The 18,026-nt window shown below is 36.2% G+C and overlaps 1 protein-coding gene and 1 long non-coding RNA gene across 6 annotated transcripts in view; both read left to right on the forward strand.

Moving 5' to 3' along the window:
- LOC126926795 (uncharacterized) overlaps nt 1-18,026 on the forward strand; it is a 336,576-nt gene that overhangs the window by 62,523 nt on the left and 256,027 nt on the right. The window lies entirely within an intron of this gene.
- Nucleotides 1-18,026, forward strand: part of LOC126926885 (uncharacterized) — a 30,803-nt gene that overhangs the window by 846 nt on the left and 11,931 nt on the right. The gene's annotated exons all lie outside the window — the stretch shown is intronic.

Consider the following 18,026-nt stretch of genomic DNA (forward strand, 5'->3'; position numbering starts at 1 on the left):
TATTAAAAATGTCGTTTAGTGAATAGGAAAATAGGACACTGGAGGTTTAACTAATTTAAAAGGATTTAGTTATTGAAGATAGTACTTGCTGAGCAAATGGATCGCTAAGTTGTCATAATGCTACAAATGATAAACGCTTGTTAAATGAAAATCCATCGACTTTTCATTTTTCCATTTGTTTAAGAAATATGTTATCCTATTAGTTTATTCCATTAATTTTTATAATGATATATGCAAACAAAAGTGTATAAATAATAATATGCAAATAATTTTTTAACTTAAATGTCACTTATTTAATGTTTTATAGAATGATATAAGTATACTACTGATAAAATTAATTAATCGAGAACGGAATTAATGCTGTTTACTGTAATCAGAAAGAAAATGGATTAAGGAGCGAGAAGATTTCGAACGTAGCGAAATTATTTGTTGATTGAATATCTTCTCCTACCCGACAAGCAATGCGGGTTATTACAAGTAGTTTTTACTTAATTTCCAATTAGTTATCGTATCTATAAGGTGTTGTCAAAGTTTTGGTACATAAATTTAGCTTGCATCGTATTGTACCGATTTATTTATATATCCTTTTTTATATGATTTATGTTATTGAGTTAGGATTATATTAAATTATTAATAAAATGAAAGAAAAATGGAAATTAAAATTAAATAAAATAGAATTGCATTAAATCAGAAATAGAAATAAAGTCGAACTAAAGCAAATTCAATTAAATTATTTCTTTTTACTTGCCTATGGGATTCTGGGATTATTAAAGTTCCTATTACGTACTCGTATTCTCGCTAATTCTTAAAATGAATTGACTATGAAATGAATGAGACTATTTCTCCGATTATATTAAATACGCAATATCAATTACGTGTAATTGAATACATTATTCGAACGTTTCCTACAGAACTCTTGTTATTAATACATTATGGAAAATTTGAAACCAATTCGATATATATATATATATATATATATATATATATATATATATATAGAGGTTGCAAGGCATTTATTGCAAACATATGCTTAACGAAAAATTAGTATACAATATTAGTAGTAGTCTCAAACATACAATTAATCGCAGTAAATGTCCTGCGACTCTTACATACATTGTCATACTCGTTTGAAATTGTAATAATACGTTAATCTTGTCACAGTATCGATAGGATATCAAGATATTCTTAATAATATGTCCACAAGGAGTTTGCAGGGATATTCAAATATTTTCGCGAACCACTGTAATTCAGCACAAGAGCAGAAAATTCCAGATTTTTTAGTTCTCGATCAGAGTGAATGTTTATACAAGTAACATTCGCTATCTGTGTCCATATTTACCGAACATTTCTATTAAACCTGCGCCAAGCTCGTAGAATGCCTCAGGTCGTATATGAGATGTCAGTTTTATCAAACGAAACGGGACCAGCTAATGTTTAATCTCGTAAACTGAAGTTGCCAGCAGAAAAGTACGGCTCTATATAGTAATTGGTGAAGACCGTGAAACGCGAAAGATGAGAAAGAAACAAAAGGCGGGGGATACGACGAATCATGGCAATCCATTTTATTTTCCAGCCATCGATTAACGGCCAACGTTTAATTTCATTTCTTTCGCAAAACTCAATTAGAATCGTCGCGACAATCGCTAGAAACCGCAGGCAAATCTGCCAACGTATCGATCGTAGCGGACGCCAATCCCTCTGCGTTAAATGAAATAACGAAATTCAAGATGTAAATTTCACGAAACTTTTCCTCTCGCATTTGTTCGCCAGTCGATGCTTCAAATACTACAGAATATAGCTATTTGCTTTTTGCTGGAAAGCTGAGCGCTATTTCGCTTAAACGTGAAACAGCGAGAATTTAGGTATTTCAAAGACACTGTCTATGGAAATCGCTGAAAATTGCAGCCATTTAATTTCACACTGACCTACTCCTGTTTTTTTAAATACTTTAGGAGAGGGCGCTACTCGTTACCATTTTATATAGCCATGAAGCGTTTAATCTTCGAAGGAGGATAATCTTAACAAGATACATCTCGGGGTCGATATTATCGGAGATGAATAAAAGTTTTTCGATTCTTCATATTTGATTTTTTAAGTAGAACTTTCCGTTGATCCTGGCTTGAATCTTCTTCTTTTTCGTGCACCCAAATGCTTATTATTAGATGAGAGCGATAGGAAGGTTTTTCGTGTTTCGCAACATTAAAGACAGCAGGAAACGAGCTAATAAAATTGAAGTCACTTAGCCCTTAATATATTTAATATGAGTAATTTTTTAAATATAGCCATCTATTAGCGTGCGTTTGAACTTTGCGTTTTTCTTTTTCGTGCACCTGAACGTTTTTTATTAGACTGAGTGGGACACGTACCTAGGAAGCTTTCCGTGCTTCGCAACTTCAAAGTAAACAAAGGACATTTGACAAAGTCAACAAGCGACGAGTTAATAAAATTGAAGTTAAGATAGACAGAAAGATAATACGTATGTAGTACCTCTGTGGAAGATAATATAAAATGGAAACGTATTTGACGCAACAGAAATATCTTTCTGCAAATATAGGAGACGAGGAATCAATTTAGCAAAATAATGAAATAAAGTTATTGAGTCGCGAATTACACGCATGTAATACCAGATAAAATAACTTTAGCTTAATAATCTTTGTTTCTTATATTCTCGTGAATAATAATTCTTTAATCGATAGTTCCATGGATATTTAGAATAATATCTACAAATTATTTAGAAATGCATAAAAATCCACGGTTTGTTTAATCGTATAGATACATACATAGATAGGTTGAAGGTTTATTTTGAAAATTCATTAGAAACCTAAGAAGTGAATTTACGCAAATTCCGTTCGTTTTTCATTACCAATTTTCAATAAATTATCGTTGCTTGTCTGTCGGATTCGTATTATTATAGTATTTTAACTGTCTATGTTTTTAACGTTCCATGGCTAGAAATCCACGAACAGTACACAAATTACCAATTGCTGTTCTTTTATCTACGCGACGTTTAATTTCCGTTAAAAATAAATTACGTTTAAAAAACTAGTTTAAAAAATGACTCGGTTAACCGGTTAATATCGGATTCTTGCTATAGTTGTTACATGACTTTTTACTATTTTTTGTCTATTGCCAAATAACCTTTCTCATGGTAGGCGGATCGTACACGATTATAACGTGGAGAAAACGTGAAGGGTAATCGTTTTACTAACTCGTTGCCTTAATTGGTTTACCTTAACTATGTTGGCTGTGTCAACCGATGATACGGGTTACGCTTATTTCATTGTTCACGCAACACGGTATAACGGTACATATCTGGAATCTGCATAGATGATTAGGGATGAATGTTATGGAAATTTCCAATCTAAACAACCCAGTCTTCAATGAGTATCGATCGATCGCATTTTAATGTCGTTAATTACGAGCAATTATATTAATGAAACTATCGTAAATCTTGTACAAATAAAAACAAAAAAGGATCAAGAAATTAATATTATTGTTACCATCGTTGCGCGCAAATATTACGTACAGTGGGTATTTTATCGTAAGAAGGAACATATTACTTTGTCCCAAAAGTTTCTTTCCTTTTATAAGGAAATTATTTAATTGTTAGTACATACGCATCTTCTAACGAATGGGAACAACTTCGAGTCACCGTAATCATCATATCGAATGGAGAAAAAAAAAGATCGAAAAATATATATATTGGAAACTTTGAATCTAAAATCTGATATTTATACGAACGTTGTAGCACGAAATTTAATTTCTCTTCTTTTTCCGGCTTCCGTAAAACGACTGCGTCTAAAGGACTTTCGAAACTTAATTATCCCGGTTGAATCTTTAAAGTAATATACATGGACTAACTTTTCATTGAAGACACCGGTAAGGAAGAAAATCGCCAGGAACTGGTAATTATCGAGCGCTTCCACAATGAGTAGACGGTCAGTTTGTCTAACTCCTTCATTCAAGGATAGCGCATACTTGAAGTGTTTCCTACTCCGGGGACTGTTATTGAAATGCTTGGAATTGCACGTATAGTTGCGCAGTTATGCGTTTAAGGGCCACATCTGTCATCTCGATTTTTTTATTATCGTTGCACACCACCTTGCATGATTTTAATAATATTTAGACAGAAGAAAAAATATGAATAAGTATTCTTGTTATTATTTGCGTTATTAAGTCAAAATGGAAAATACCTTCGGTTCGAACAGTTGATTTTAATCAAATTTAGTTGAAATTCGATTTGTACTTTGGAAATTTTAATCGGTTGCAGAATATATAATATTAGAATATATAATAACGGATATAATATGCAAAGTTAAATGTATTCTACGTCATTGTCATTATTGTTATTGTTTGATCGTGATCGGAGAATAATATTTTAAAAGACATGACGAATATATGGCATAGAATTTGTATTATGAGATCGAAATGGAAGATACTTTTAGTTCGAAGGTTTGATTAAAATTCAAATTTCATTGTGCTTGACGAATTTCCATCGATCGTAGAATATACAGCTAAAACATCGATGTAACATCGAAAGTCAAGCAATATTCTACTTTCTCGTTTCGCTTGTTATCGTCATGTACAGCCTCGTAATATTTTTAAAACCATAGGACACATATAAATGAGATATAAATACGTAAGTGCGTTATTAAATCGAAATGGCAAGTACTTTCGGCTCGGATATCGATCAAAATAATATTGAGAGTGAAATGCAAGCTATGTGTATCACGCTTTATTTCAGCGCGAAGTTTCGGTGAAATTGAACCGAAAAATTTGATTTCAACGCAAATCAAACGCTGGTTGGCCGTGTCAAAAACATATCGCCGTATCCACTGTTTTGGTCCGGTTATTTCACGCGTGATGACACATATGCAAAATTGAAAGTCCTTTACAACGTACGTACACAAGTGTCTCGTGTGCTTCTTATCTCTCCTTACGCATAAAACGCTATGTGTATATTTCGAAATATGAGAAACGGTTGATTTGCTGTACAAAGTGCAACGTCACGTGATTTTTATCGAAAGCTATAACCATACCAGATATAACGTTACAGAATAAAATACGTCGCGAAATACCATTACAGCGTGCTTGGTTTTATTTTCTAATCTTTTTATCCTAACTTTGTCATTTCGCTCGTGCGTGTGCCTTGTAACGTAACGGTAGTAATACAGTTTTTACGTTCACTCGCATACGTAGCTTGCAACGTAGTATACTTTATGTTCAGACTGCTGGCCATAAACTCGATTTACAATAATTATCCTCCCTCTTGCCTTGTATTCTCGCTTAATCATACACACACACACGCAAAACCTTATTTTTATTATTCTTTTATTTTATTCTTTTTTTGTTATTTTACCTTCAGTTGCGATACGTAAAAGATTCTTGTAATTACGCTCCATCTAAGTGTTAGCCTTATACCTCTAACGTTATAAATAAATTCTTAATATCGAATCGACATCGCAGAAAAGGTAAAATATGGAACACTCAGATCGGTTAACAGAACAGAAATGTAGTTGTTCGCAATCATCGAGATCCGAGCATCAAATTGTTTGACTACTCGATGATCCACATTTTGCCATCAGAATAATAAATCTAAAATTTAGCGAAAATAGTTTCTGGCAAAATAAACGTTCAGAAAATGAACGACTAACTGAGTGAAGTAGCCTATAGTCGTTTGGCAGACATTCATCATCGATCGGATTAAGAAAGAAAGGGAGACCTGTTCCATATTTGGCCACTTTCCTCTATGTATGTAAAGTGTTTATAACGTAAAATGCTAAAGTCGAACCTTGTTAGCTCGAAGCCCAAGGGATGAGCAAAAATTTCCGAGTTCTAGAGGTTTCTTCTTATCGAAAACGTCGAGCAAATGAGGTTCGACAAGCGGAAATTCGAAGGAGTACGAAGGTTGAATTGCGTTCATCTTTTCAGGAAACGTTGGTATTTTAAGGTTCCCCTTCGAATTCGTTTGATTCGACGCAAAAGATCAACCCCTGTCATTTTTGCGACTTAATGCGTCTCTCGTTTCAAATATGTCAAATTGACAGAATAGTAGAACATCGACTACGCGAAAGGATAAACAATTAATTTTCCTCTTTGTCATTTGCACGCATTCTAATTCGTTCCTTTTTTCGGAGATATCGGATTTCGTTCACCCGTGAAGGTCACAAACTTTCAGACAAATCGTTGCAATCTCCTTTACATCTTCGATGTGTAATACGAATGGATACGATGGATACGATGGATAATACGAAATCGTTATCGATGTATTAGGTATAATATCGGTTGGTCGGAAAGTTCGTTCCGATTTTTAAGGAATTTAATAAAATAAAAGCTTTGCTTAGTACCTTTCCATTGAGGAAATTTCAAGTATATTTTCATTTATGTTTTTAAGCATATCACGCTGAAAAAACGTTACTGTAAATGTTTTTAAATATGCTCGTTGATTTTTAATAAAATATTACACGTGTTAAACGCTGCTGGGAAAGTTCGTTTGGATTTTTAACTCTTTGGACTATGTAAAAAATCATATTGAAAAGTTTCCCGCCGGAAAGCCTGAGAGGTTCTGGAAGAATGGATATTCAAGTTGCGTGAAATATGGGAAAAGTTTGCGGAAGAAAAAATCGTGCCTGTATAATTCGATAAACGTATTTCGAGTAGAAATGCAAATTAGAACCAAAGGATCTTTTCAATCGTTCGAAAAATACGTGGCAATTCAGGCTATATGCTTGTCAGAGCATCCGCGGAATATTAATTCTGTGTTATAACAGCCACGCATACTCCACGTTTCACGAGTATACTCGTCGTCGCTTACTTTTCGCGACGCATTTTAACACGCTTCTCAGAAAGGTCGCAACAACTAACAGCTTCATATCGTATAAATAAATTAAATCTTTTTTAAGAACATTTTGGCCATTGTATCTTTGATAGCTAAAACATTTTATTCCAGACAAATCCCTTGCTTCGTGCAACCAACACCGAATTATTTTAAATTAGATTGGTCGTTTGGAAAGAAGATACGCGTTTTCCTTTGCCCGCCAATTTGACAGGTGTTGGTAAAAACACGGTGGAAATGACTGGCGCAATGACGAAAAACCTTTAGCTTCCATCGATATGCGTCTGACGTCGACCTTCGAAGAAGTTGGGATACAACTTGCGTCTTACATTTCCCGTCTCGCGTTATTTGCGTAAATATACAAAGAAAGACAGACGTCTGTCTCAGTGTGGTTCCGATCGTTCGGGATCTAAATTCAGACCTAAAACTGTAGGTTCATTCTTCGCCATCCGCACGCAGTTCTCGTGATTCTTTGCCCAGAGTTTCATAAGACAGTCGCTAACGAGCTCGCTAACCGAAAGGTCTGCGACTGCGACCAAATGCTCTGGAACCGTACGACTTTTAAAACGATAAGGATCGACGACGACGAAGACTGAAAATGCGAAATATATATATAATGCGTTCGTCTAATAACGCACGCACATTCGTACGGTAAATACGTGAGGTTATTTGGTGCAGGATGTGTAGATGTTTAATAGTATATTTATTAACAATTCTCGTTTTCGACTCTTTACGTACAACTCTTGATTCAACAAATGTTTTCTTGATCCGATTCGTTTCTTTTTGTCGCCCTTTAATATCCCCACTACGCACGCGATTGGTGGGCGTCCGTGACCGTTGTCACGTAACAACGGTCGCGGACGCCTACCAACCGTGTGCGTAGTGGGGATATTGAGAGGCGACAAAAAGAAAGGAATTTTAGTTTTCAAACTTCATTTTCGTCCACGACCATTGTTACACGACAACGGTCACGGACGCCCACCAACCGCGTGCGCAGTAGGGATATTGAGAGACGACAAAAAGAAAGGAATTTAATTTTTCCAACGTCATTTTCGTCCGTGACCGTTTACACGTGGCAATGGTAGCGGACACCTACCAACCGTGTGCGTAGTGGGGATATTGAGAGGCGACAAAAAGAAACGAATTTTATTTTTCCAACGTCATTTTCGTCCGTGACCGTTTACACGTGGCAATGGTGGCGGACGCCTACCAACCGCGTGCGCAGTAGAGATATTGAGAGACGACAAAAAGAAAGGAATTTTATTTTTCGAACGTCATTTTCGTCCGTGACCGTTTACACGTGGCAATGGTAGCGGACACCTACCAACCGTGTGCGTAGTGGGGATATTGAGAGACGATAAAAAGAAAGGAATTTTCGTTTTCGAACGTCACTTTCGTCCTTGACCGTTGACACGTGGCAACGGTAGCGGATGCCTACCAACCGCGTGCGTAGTGGGGATATTGAGAGACGACAAAAGGAAACGAATTTTCGTTTTCGAACGTCATTTTCGTCACGCCTTTTTCCAAATATTCGGTGGAGGGATTGTAGGGATATCGATGACTGGTTAGGCCTATTGGCACTTACGCTTCGATGTTATACTTGTATCGACGAAACCGTTGGAAAGTTTTGTTATCGCAGTTACATACGTAAGTGTGTAACACAGATTAACCATCGTACCTGATTAACACTAACTCTTAACGAAATGAATATGGGCAAATGCACAATTTTAAATAAAATTTTCTATGTCGTTTCACCGGGCTTGGTAAGATTAGCGTTGAACAAGGACAAAAGGCGCCTTTATCCGTCTAACAGGGCATTCTCTTCCCATTCTCATATCGCATCCATTTACACGGTAACGTACGACCCTCGTACTCTGTATTTCTATATCTTTATGGTTATTCCAGACAATGTCAACAATAGAAAGAAAGATTGGTTGCTGACGGCTCGTAACGTATAGCTGGAAAAGTTGGAGTTGCAGAGAGCAACTTGTTAGAGTAGCGGCAATATGGAAGTTGTACTCGCACAGGTAAACTTGGCCATGTAGAAGTCTGGGCTGGGTTAGATCGTGTTCTAAACTCGAGTTACAGAGCTAAAATAACGTATCCGGACGTGTAGATGATTCGAGTTAAAGCAAGCTTTATTTTCACTTATAGGAGGCAGCGAAACGAAAGGAATCAAAGAAAATTGTTGCAGCCTCGTGCAGGTTTTTGAAGTCATAGGGGCTCGATCGTAAAACAAAATTCGTCGAACGAGCGGGTATTCTATTTACCTGATAAAGTTAAATATTATCGCCCGCGCTACAAAAGAAAAAATCTATTATCCATTTGTTCCTATCTCCACCATTTACATACACCGTTTTTGCAACGGTAAAATTCCTCTGCAAATCATTTTTTAACGAAAACTACGAACAATGTTTTCCGCGTTACTCTGACGCGCTTTTAATTCGCCGTGCTTCATGCGGCTTTTGTCGCAGCCGCTAGCATTGAAATACGTGTCGCGGAAAGGTCGTAGTTGAAGCTGCGCAATAGTAAACGAAAAAAGGCGCGATATCGGTTCATGCTGTAGGCGATTCGGCGTAAACGCGTGGGAGAGATACCCTGCAACGATTGCCGCGCTTTATTAACTAGCGTAGAGAAGTTGAAAGCGAGAGAAAATTTCAGTGACATCGATGAACACCCGGCGGTATGGAATACGGGTCACGCTTATCCCGGGCATCGATTGGAATTACTCGCATGAGATACGACCACGGATAAACGTTTCGAGGAACTTTTCCGTTGTTCCCAGCGTCGTCTCCTCCGATTTGCGAAATCTTTCGTACCTTTTCCGTCGATGTAACGAGCGTAGTTTCGGTCCAATTGGAACAAGGGTCGAAGAAAGGAAGCGAAATTGCTTTTTGACTCTCGATAGCTCGCTAAATCGCGACCTAGCAAACAACGAATCAGCTTACGCGGAAATGCTGCATTTATGCATAAGAAGCGCGCAAGCCAATTTCTTCGAAGATAATTACGTTCAATTAGCATAGAATTAATATCGTAAGGTCGGAATTTTTTTCCTTTTTATATAAAATAAAAACTGGTATTTTTAACGAGACTTTTTACTCGAGCAGAAAGAACGAGATTGGTTATTGGTTAAAGTAGCAATAACGATGTGACGAATATCATCATTCGTTCGTTTCACTATTAATTTGGTGACGTTTTAACGACCAGGTATACCGGTTTCATGTTCTGTGCGAAACAATCAGATTGTGACACGTATACGTGTGGGAAATGTTTAAAGATTCGGAAGATAAAAGAAGCGAGTAATAGAATTTAAGGATGCATAGAATTCACAGAATATGCAACGATATATAGGACATTCAAAGTATAATCTTCGTTAGGATATTTAAAAAGTACGACAAATATCTGTCCGGGTTTTAACACTTTAGTGTGACCGTAAAAATATAAATATTCGTATATCCACAATGTAAATATAAAAATTTCAAATAATATTTCCATGTGATGTGGAATAATCGACGAGGAAGTAACAGTCGAAGACTGTTTGATGCACCCTTCTTGCGTGTCAGTATTGTTTCATAAAAATGAATTTAAAAGAAACTATTTGGAAATTGAGGTGGAAGATACCCTAAACTACGATAAAAAATACACACGTACACACTATTTATACATACGTACTGAGAGTGTTCCAAGGATGAAATGTTAAACAGCGTTGAATATTAAAACTATTTTAAAAATTAGAGGAAAATTAAGCCAGCTTACTGCTATTACTATTAGGACCGAGTATTAAGAACCAGATGTTACTAATCAGATGAATAATGAATGAACGAACAACGCAACGACAAGAACAAATTCTTTTTTTCGAATAAAGTCATCACACACACGCGCGCTTGTACGTTCACCTGAAGTATATAATAATTTATTATATTAATTAATAAGCCTATATACTCTACAATGATATAATTAGTTAATCGTTGAGCGTGGTATCGCAGGAATTGCGTGGACGAAACGTGCAAGTGCATGTTTATGCTCGAACGAGAAACTAAGTTTATCGAATAATTGAAAATATTCCGCGAACCTATTCCATAGAATTAAATAAAACGTGGCTTTAAACGTTATAAAATTCCTTCTTCTTCTCGTCTATTCGATTTAAACCCGACTTTTTCGCGCCTTCTTCTCGAACGACAGTAAATTAGAGTTGGAAATATTCAACGTCTCAAATAAATAAATAAATAAAAACTAATCGAAATTCTGGATTGCGTGATTGTGGGAATAAATTTCCCAAGTATTGAAAATTCAGGCAACATAAAGAGCTTAATACGTAAAGATCGAAAGAATGATCGAAAAGTAAAATAGAATTACCTGTCTGTATTATTTATTCCCGAAACTAATGAACTAAATAGAAAGCGAATGAAGGTGAATTTCCTTTTGAAATTTTATCTCGCATGGGCAAATTACTCTATACTTTGTAGTACGTATACAGGAAATTCAATTTTCATTTAAATGCAGTGCACGTAATCTCTGGTCTATCGAAAGGAGAAACCTACCTGAAGAGTTCAATTCTGCCATGTGATATTTAGACTCATTCTTCTTTCATACATTTTTTCTATATTTCCATTTTAACCTCGTTTCTCCTTTCTCCGCTACCGATAATTTCGCGTTTCTGTCTCCTCCAATGTTTCATCTGTCCACGATCTGTGCAGTGTACGGGTGTCTCGTAGAATTTGAATTTCAATGCGCCGACAATGAGTTACCTACCTGCGGCTTGGAAATTATTTTTCATCGTCCTATTCGAGAGAGTTTACGCAATAGGTAAATTTCGTTTGTTTCGATAAGTCGGTCAAATTAGAAGCGATGCATAATAAAATACGGGTAAAATGTTTCGGGCGAGAAAGACTCCGTGGAACAGCGATTAACCTTTCGCGATTGCATGTAGATTCGATGACGAACTCGAAGATTCTTTATATCGAATAACCTTTGAAGCCACCATCTATGTTTATTTGTTAAGATTCAGATTCAAGTGATCGACCATTTCTGATTTCAAAGAGATGGCTTGGCTTTCTTATTTAGAAGTTTTACATTCGATCTTATGTACGAAGGGAACGTGAATCTTTATATTACTGCAGGGAAAGCTTGAAAGTTGGGGAAAAGTATTCTACATTCGTATTCTACATTCAAAAGTATTCGTATTCTACATTCACCTTTGTTCAATTCATTTTTATGTAAATCATTCCGCGACACAGATAATCGCAATAGAAAAGGACTGAAACTTCGATAAAAACGTCCCGACAATCCGATAAAAATTGTCTATGCAAAGATATTTAATGTTTCCCACGCCTTTCCTCGATCTAATGTTTCTCATCTAATTTTCTATTCGTGCATTTATTCTTCAGACTCGACGAAAAGATTCGCGGACATATATACACGTGGTTTCACGAAATTCTCGGGAAACCGTCCAATTTTCCAATCGTCAGAAAGATTCAGTCATTGATATGAAAATTGGTTTTGTTCCGCTTTCGAAATTTTTCAATACCCGTCGTACTCGGGTTTTTGAATCCGATTGGTCTGCCCCCAACAACCTTACGACGAATCGCTCGCTAGGAGACGCCTCCATAGATGTCGGTAGAATTCGTCCAAGTCAAAAATATCCCTGGATCGTCTACCCCATGCGGAGCAAAACAGATTTCAAGAAAATTTTCTCCGCCCATTATCCAGCAGCGTTTCGTCTTAATGAACAGTTCAAAAGACTATTAATCAGAGGATACGCCGCACGAAATCCTTTTTACGATCCGTCTCACAGTTTGCTAACCGTCGCCAGTAACAAACTCCAATCTGTTCCACAATCAACTCTAATTTCAAGGCAATCTCCACGCTAATTTCATTTTGGCATTCCAAATCGTATCTCGAAATGGAAATCACGTCCGAATACCCGGAAGATATAGTTTGCGGATCATCTCCGCGGGAAACATCGACTTTCTTTATTAATTCGTAATTGAGACTGATTTGTGTGGTTCGCGTGCTGTAATTCTCCGTATGTGCGTATAGCGCACGCGTGTGTGCGAGATACGTGACGGGGGAAAAATGTGTGGGCGAATGGGAAAGACAGGGGTGGAAAAGAAATGTAGACGCCCAGTGGTTGCAAACAGTATCCGTACGTCGGTGTATTTACTGCTTCATCTACGTTGGCGGATAAGGTGAGGCAGCTTCAAATTGATACATCACGAATTTTATTAAGTTTTCTTCTTTCTAAAATTTGTTCAAAATCGTCGACGATAATCGTCTATTCTGTGGCACGTACGTGCCGGTGGCTGTGAAATTGCAGCAAGTCGTATACGATGGAGGACGAGAGGAAGTTTAAAAAAAAAGGATAAAAGAAACGCGACAGTTTTAGAAAAAAAGAAAAGTTGTAATTGATAAGAAGAATTGGATTGCGAACAAGCTTGATACGGATGACTGTCTTCAACGTTGTTGGTGATGAAAGTCGCAATTAGTACGTAAGGTGCAGTTATCGTACACAGTTTTGTGAATTTTAAACTTCCCTTCGATCGCCGCTGTATCTCGTTTTTAGACGCGTTTCGACGTTCGACGTTCGGCGTTCGAGCGCGTTAAAAAGTATTTTTCCGACACGCAATAAAACGTTTCGTAAAATATACGATCTTCTAAAGTGAGATTTACGCGTCGTACAATTTTACGAGCAGTTTGTTCGAAAATGTGCCTCTTAAATGCTTAAATCACTTGCACTATTTTTAGAATTAATCGTATATTCTAGCTGCTGACTTACGATAATAAAAGATAATGGATTTTGTTGAAAAGACAAGTGAGAAACGAACAGATTTATTCTTTTATATCGCATATATGTATTGTAATTTTGCACCATTACATTGTTACATTCTCATCTGCTTCGATAACGAAATTTTCTGTTCCGTACGCTTTAAAGGCTCCAAGATATTTCGTGGTTCGATGGAACGTAGAATATAGCAGATCCATCGTGTCTTCACATTTTATCTTTTATCACTGATCTCTCACCTGCATATAATGTGGATTATAACGTTATTTTAGCATCCGCCTTTTCAGCGAAAGGTATAAAACGCGAAACTCCTCTTCGAGATCCATCGATGTTTCCATAAAACATTTTGTATGGGGTATTACCATACACGACACTTTAACCTTTATAAACAACGTTTTCTCACTCAGTTACATCATACGAGTTACGCCATTGCCAAATGTTAAGCCGACATTAATAAAATTACAAGATAAAACAGTCGTTTCGTTGCAATTTCATTCTACGTTATAACAGCCACACGTACTCCGTGTTTGACGAGTATACTCGTCACCGTTTACCTTTTGCGACACATTCTAGGCACACGCTTTCAAAGAGATCCGGAAGAGCTGATTAATCGTATCATAAATTCACTTATCACTCGCTTTTTATCGAGCAATTATCACAATTTATTAATCACTGACAATTAGTCGGCTAAATGGTAACATGGACCGTTAGCATGGAAACGTAGAAGCATTTCAGCGTTCGCTGCGTACACGGAATTTATCGAGAAAAATACAAGTAGAGTAGAAATGCGTTTATTGAAACAAAACTTTAATTAACGCCCAATTAACGGAACGTTTGCTGGTATTATTCGAGCAAAGAGCGATACGTAGCGAGAAAAATTGGTAAGCTTCCATTATACGAACTCCAATTATATAAACTGTTCTCGTTTCCTGACAACTTTAGATAAATCGTCTTCCGCCATATTTGTCGAACGCGGTTTAACATCCGCAGCGGTCTCTCTGAATCCCGTAAAAACTGTGAAATGAAAGAAACGCATTTTGATCGTTCGCCTGTGCAACAGAACGAACGTTTCTACGTCGCTTTTGTTATTAAATGGTTTCGTAGAAAGTATTACGTGTTTCGTAGTATAGAGCCTTTTAATAGAGTGAAAATACGGCCAGTTGGAAAAATCTGCGTACATCTCTTGGATAGAGAAATTATTTTCTACGTAAAGACGCAGGCAGAGAGGCGTGTGCAGTTGTTTAAGCTGTAAGCTGTTTGATAAATGTATTTTTAATATCTTTCTCGATAAATCCTCGTACATAGAAATACTCCGAAATGCTTTCACGTTTCTCTGCTAACGATTGATATTACATTTAGCCGACTAAAAGATTATGACGCGTCAGAACGCCTAGCGTTGCAGCGCGTGAAGTAGATGCGACAGGAACACGTTTACGCGTATACGGTAATAACTTTTAGTTAAATATCAACGTTTTCCTGACTTATCATCGCTCGTACGCAGAGACGAGCTCAGTCACGAAGCTGATCCTCGCTTTAAATTCTTACGTACTTCGACGATATGATTATTTAACGGGGTGTCCTGAATTAGAATGTTCTAAAACAGCGTCTTTTTGTGATTTTTTTTAGAAGGGAAAGAAAGAAACAAAGTTATTGAATTTTGAGGTGTGGCTTTATATATATTTAACGAATACAACAAATTTTTTTTAATGTTAACAAAAAAATTATATCAGATTTCTAATCGTTTTCAATCGGCGTGAAAGATTCACCTCGTAATTCTTGACTGAAACGGAAAAACTAGAAAGGATTAAATTATTATATATTTTTCTTCTCGATGAACTAAAAAAGTTTGTCAAAAAGTTGATTTAAATAATTGTTATAGCACCTTGAAGTTTATTCTTTCTTCTTAAAAAACACATTTTTTTATTTTCCGCCTTCTTTTTTTTTAGTCCATCGAGAAGAAAAATATATAATAATTTAATCCTTTATTGGTTCTTCGTTTCAGTGGAGGATCACGCCGATTGAAAAATGCAGCCCATGAAATAGGCTTAGAAATAATTTTACGCTGTTATAATTTTTCTTTTACTTTAAAAAGAAATTTTTTGTATTCGTTAAATATATATAAAAACATACCTCAAAATTCAATAACTTCGTTTCTTTCTTTTCCTTCTAAAAAAAAATCACAAAAAGACGCTGTTTTAGAAGTGATTAACTTGCGATTTATCGTATATTTCATCTGTTGAAGTAACTTCATGAAAAATTCTACATCTTTATTTATGTATATCCATGGCCTGGAGATTGCTATTACGCAGATATATTGCAAATAAGGAGCGGCGCATATTATCCTACCCTTGAATGTATATTATGTTCTGGGTTGCAAGGTCTAGGAACAAAGAAACTAATAAACAGATTTCTCTTTATGTTCCCTGTAGCCTCTAGCCAAAGCCAGAAGCTTACCTTTTTTGGTAATATTCTTTTGCCATAAATTTATGAACGTGCTCCCTATCCTTCCATTTTCTAGTAATACTAAAAGATTAAGGATCTGAATCAGTATTATATTATATTTATACCTTTATATTTATTTATACCTTTAATTTATACCTTATATTTATACCTTTAATCATTTCAGTATACTTTTCTATTACAAATTCATCCACTCGTTCTTCGATCAGTCAACGTCAAATTCAACATCATTCAAAACACGAATTAAACGACGAACGAGAAACGCCAGTTCTACGAAACATAGAAAAATAGAAACATTCCGATTTTTCTGATGAAACGTTATCGTTTCGAGTCAGATGTTTCCGCTCGATGCGTAACATTTTTTACAATTGAAAGTGAAATTGTCGAGCATCGTTGAAAAAAAATTCTACGTCGCAGCATGTACGAGCAATTTCAGATAAACGCAGTTTATATTTTAATCGATGAACGGAGGCTCGATCTCGAGAACGTTTGTCGAAATTAATATTTGTAATCGTGGATTTCGATAATCCGAGAATTAGCTTTTACCTGATAGAAAAGAACTTAGTGGTAAAATATTGTTTTGTCAAACGAGAGGCTGTCTTTAAGTTTCAATCATATCGGGTACTTCGATTTCTTTAGGTGACTTTGATATTAACCCTTTCCACTCTGAATTTTATTTCAATTTCGTTACCAGCAGCTCGCAACGCTTTTAAATTCAATTTGAAATTTACTTTAACTAAAAAAGAAGACAATTTAAATAAACAAAGGAAGAAACAAATTCATTTAAATACCAGTTTTATTCACACTATTGTCGTACCTTGTAATTTTTAAGTGTATGGTATATCTTGGAACAACTTCCAGGATGCAATCCTGGCTTTTTTTCGCGCGTTTCACAAAAAAAGGTGGGTCTGAAAGAATGTCTAGTGGGACTCGACAAAGGAGTTCCTGAGGTAAAAACTGATGTCGAGTCACACTCCACACAGGAATACAAAGGGTTAAATATGCCATGTATCGTTCGTGTACATACATAATTTTCTAATGTAATTTGATTAAATCCGCATGTTGCACGGTTGCACTTGATTGTCCGTGCGTTAAACCACCAAGATCAATTTACTGCCCGTATCGACATTAGTATTGATATTGCTAGTATTACGCTTGACGCTTTACGCCATCAAGATCATGAAAATCTATTTCGTCTATTTTTTCACATATGCCATGCAATTTCACTCCTTATCGATATATTTCAATTTAACTTTATTCCAACTTGATCGTGGTGTTTGAAATTAGAGAAAAACGTAAAATAATAAACAGAAAATAATTCTAGTAGTTTCTTACAGTAATTTTCTAAAACGATGCTACGCAATTGATAGAAATATATAAAATAACGCGTAGGGCAACAGCTGTATCATTTTACCGTGTTGCTGATTTTATCGATATAGACGTAAATTCGAAATATCAAATACCTTGACAGGATATTCGACCGGTGATCTAGCTCCTATAAACTCGATGGTATAAACTCTTGGTAAATTATATCGTAAGCATTAAGAATTTGCTATAAATCGTTCGTCGTGCCGTAAAACGTATCAGTTACAGAGCTGATAAAATTTTTCCATCGACGAACGAAATAGACACGCGAATATTTATTCACTTGACCGTGTAACGCTGGCAATTTGCATGTCGTGCCAAATCCGCCGACACGGTTTTGCCTCTTTCTCGCCATAAAACGCACGTGTCAAGAGATTCGTGTGACAATCGATTGCGTTGCTCTTGCTTGGTGATGTTAATCGTAATTAGAAATATGTGCGCACGAATAAATTTGCAAATAAAGCCAAGAGCAGCTTGCAGCTTGCAATTTCCGTTCCGTCGGGCGATACTGCGCGAACAAATCAAAGAGGACAACAGAGTCTCATAAACAAGCGATTCTGCTAAACAAGATCTAAAATGTTAAAA

Source organism: Bombus affinis, unplaced genomic scaffold, assembly GCF_024516045.1.
Source record: "Bombus affinis isolate iyBomAffi1 unplaced genomic scaffold, iyBomAffi1.2 ctg00000059.1, whole genome shotgun sequence".
In the NCBI taxonomy this organism is placed as follows: Eukaryota; Metazoa; Arthropoda; class Insecta; order Hymenoptera; family Apidae; genus Bombus; species Bombus affinis.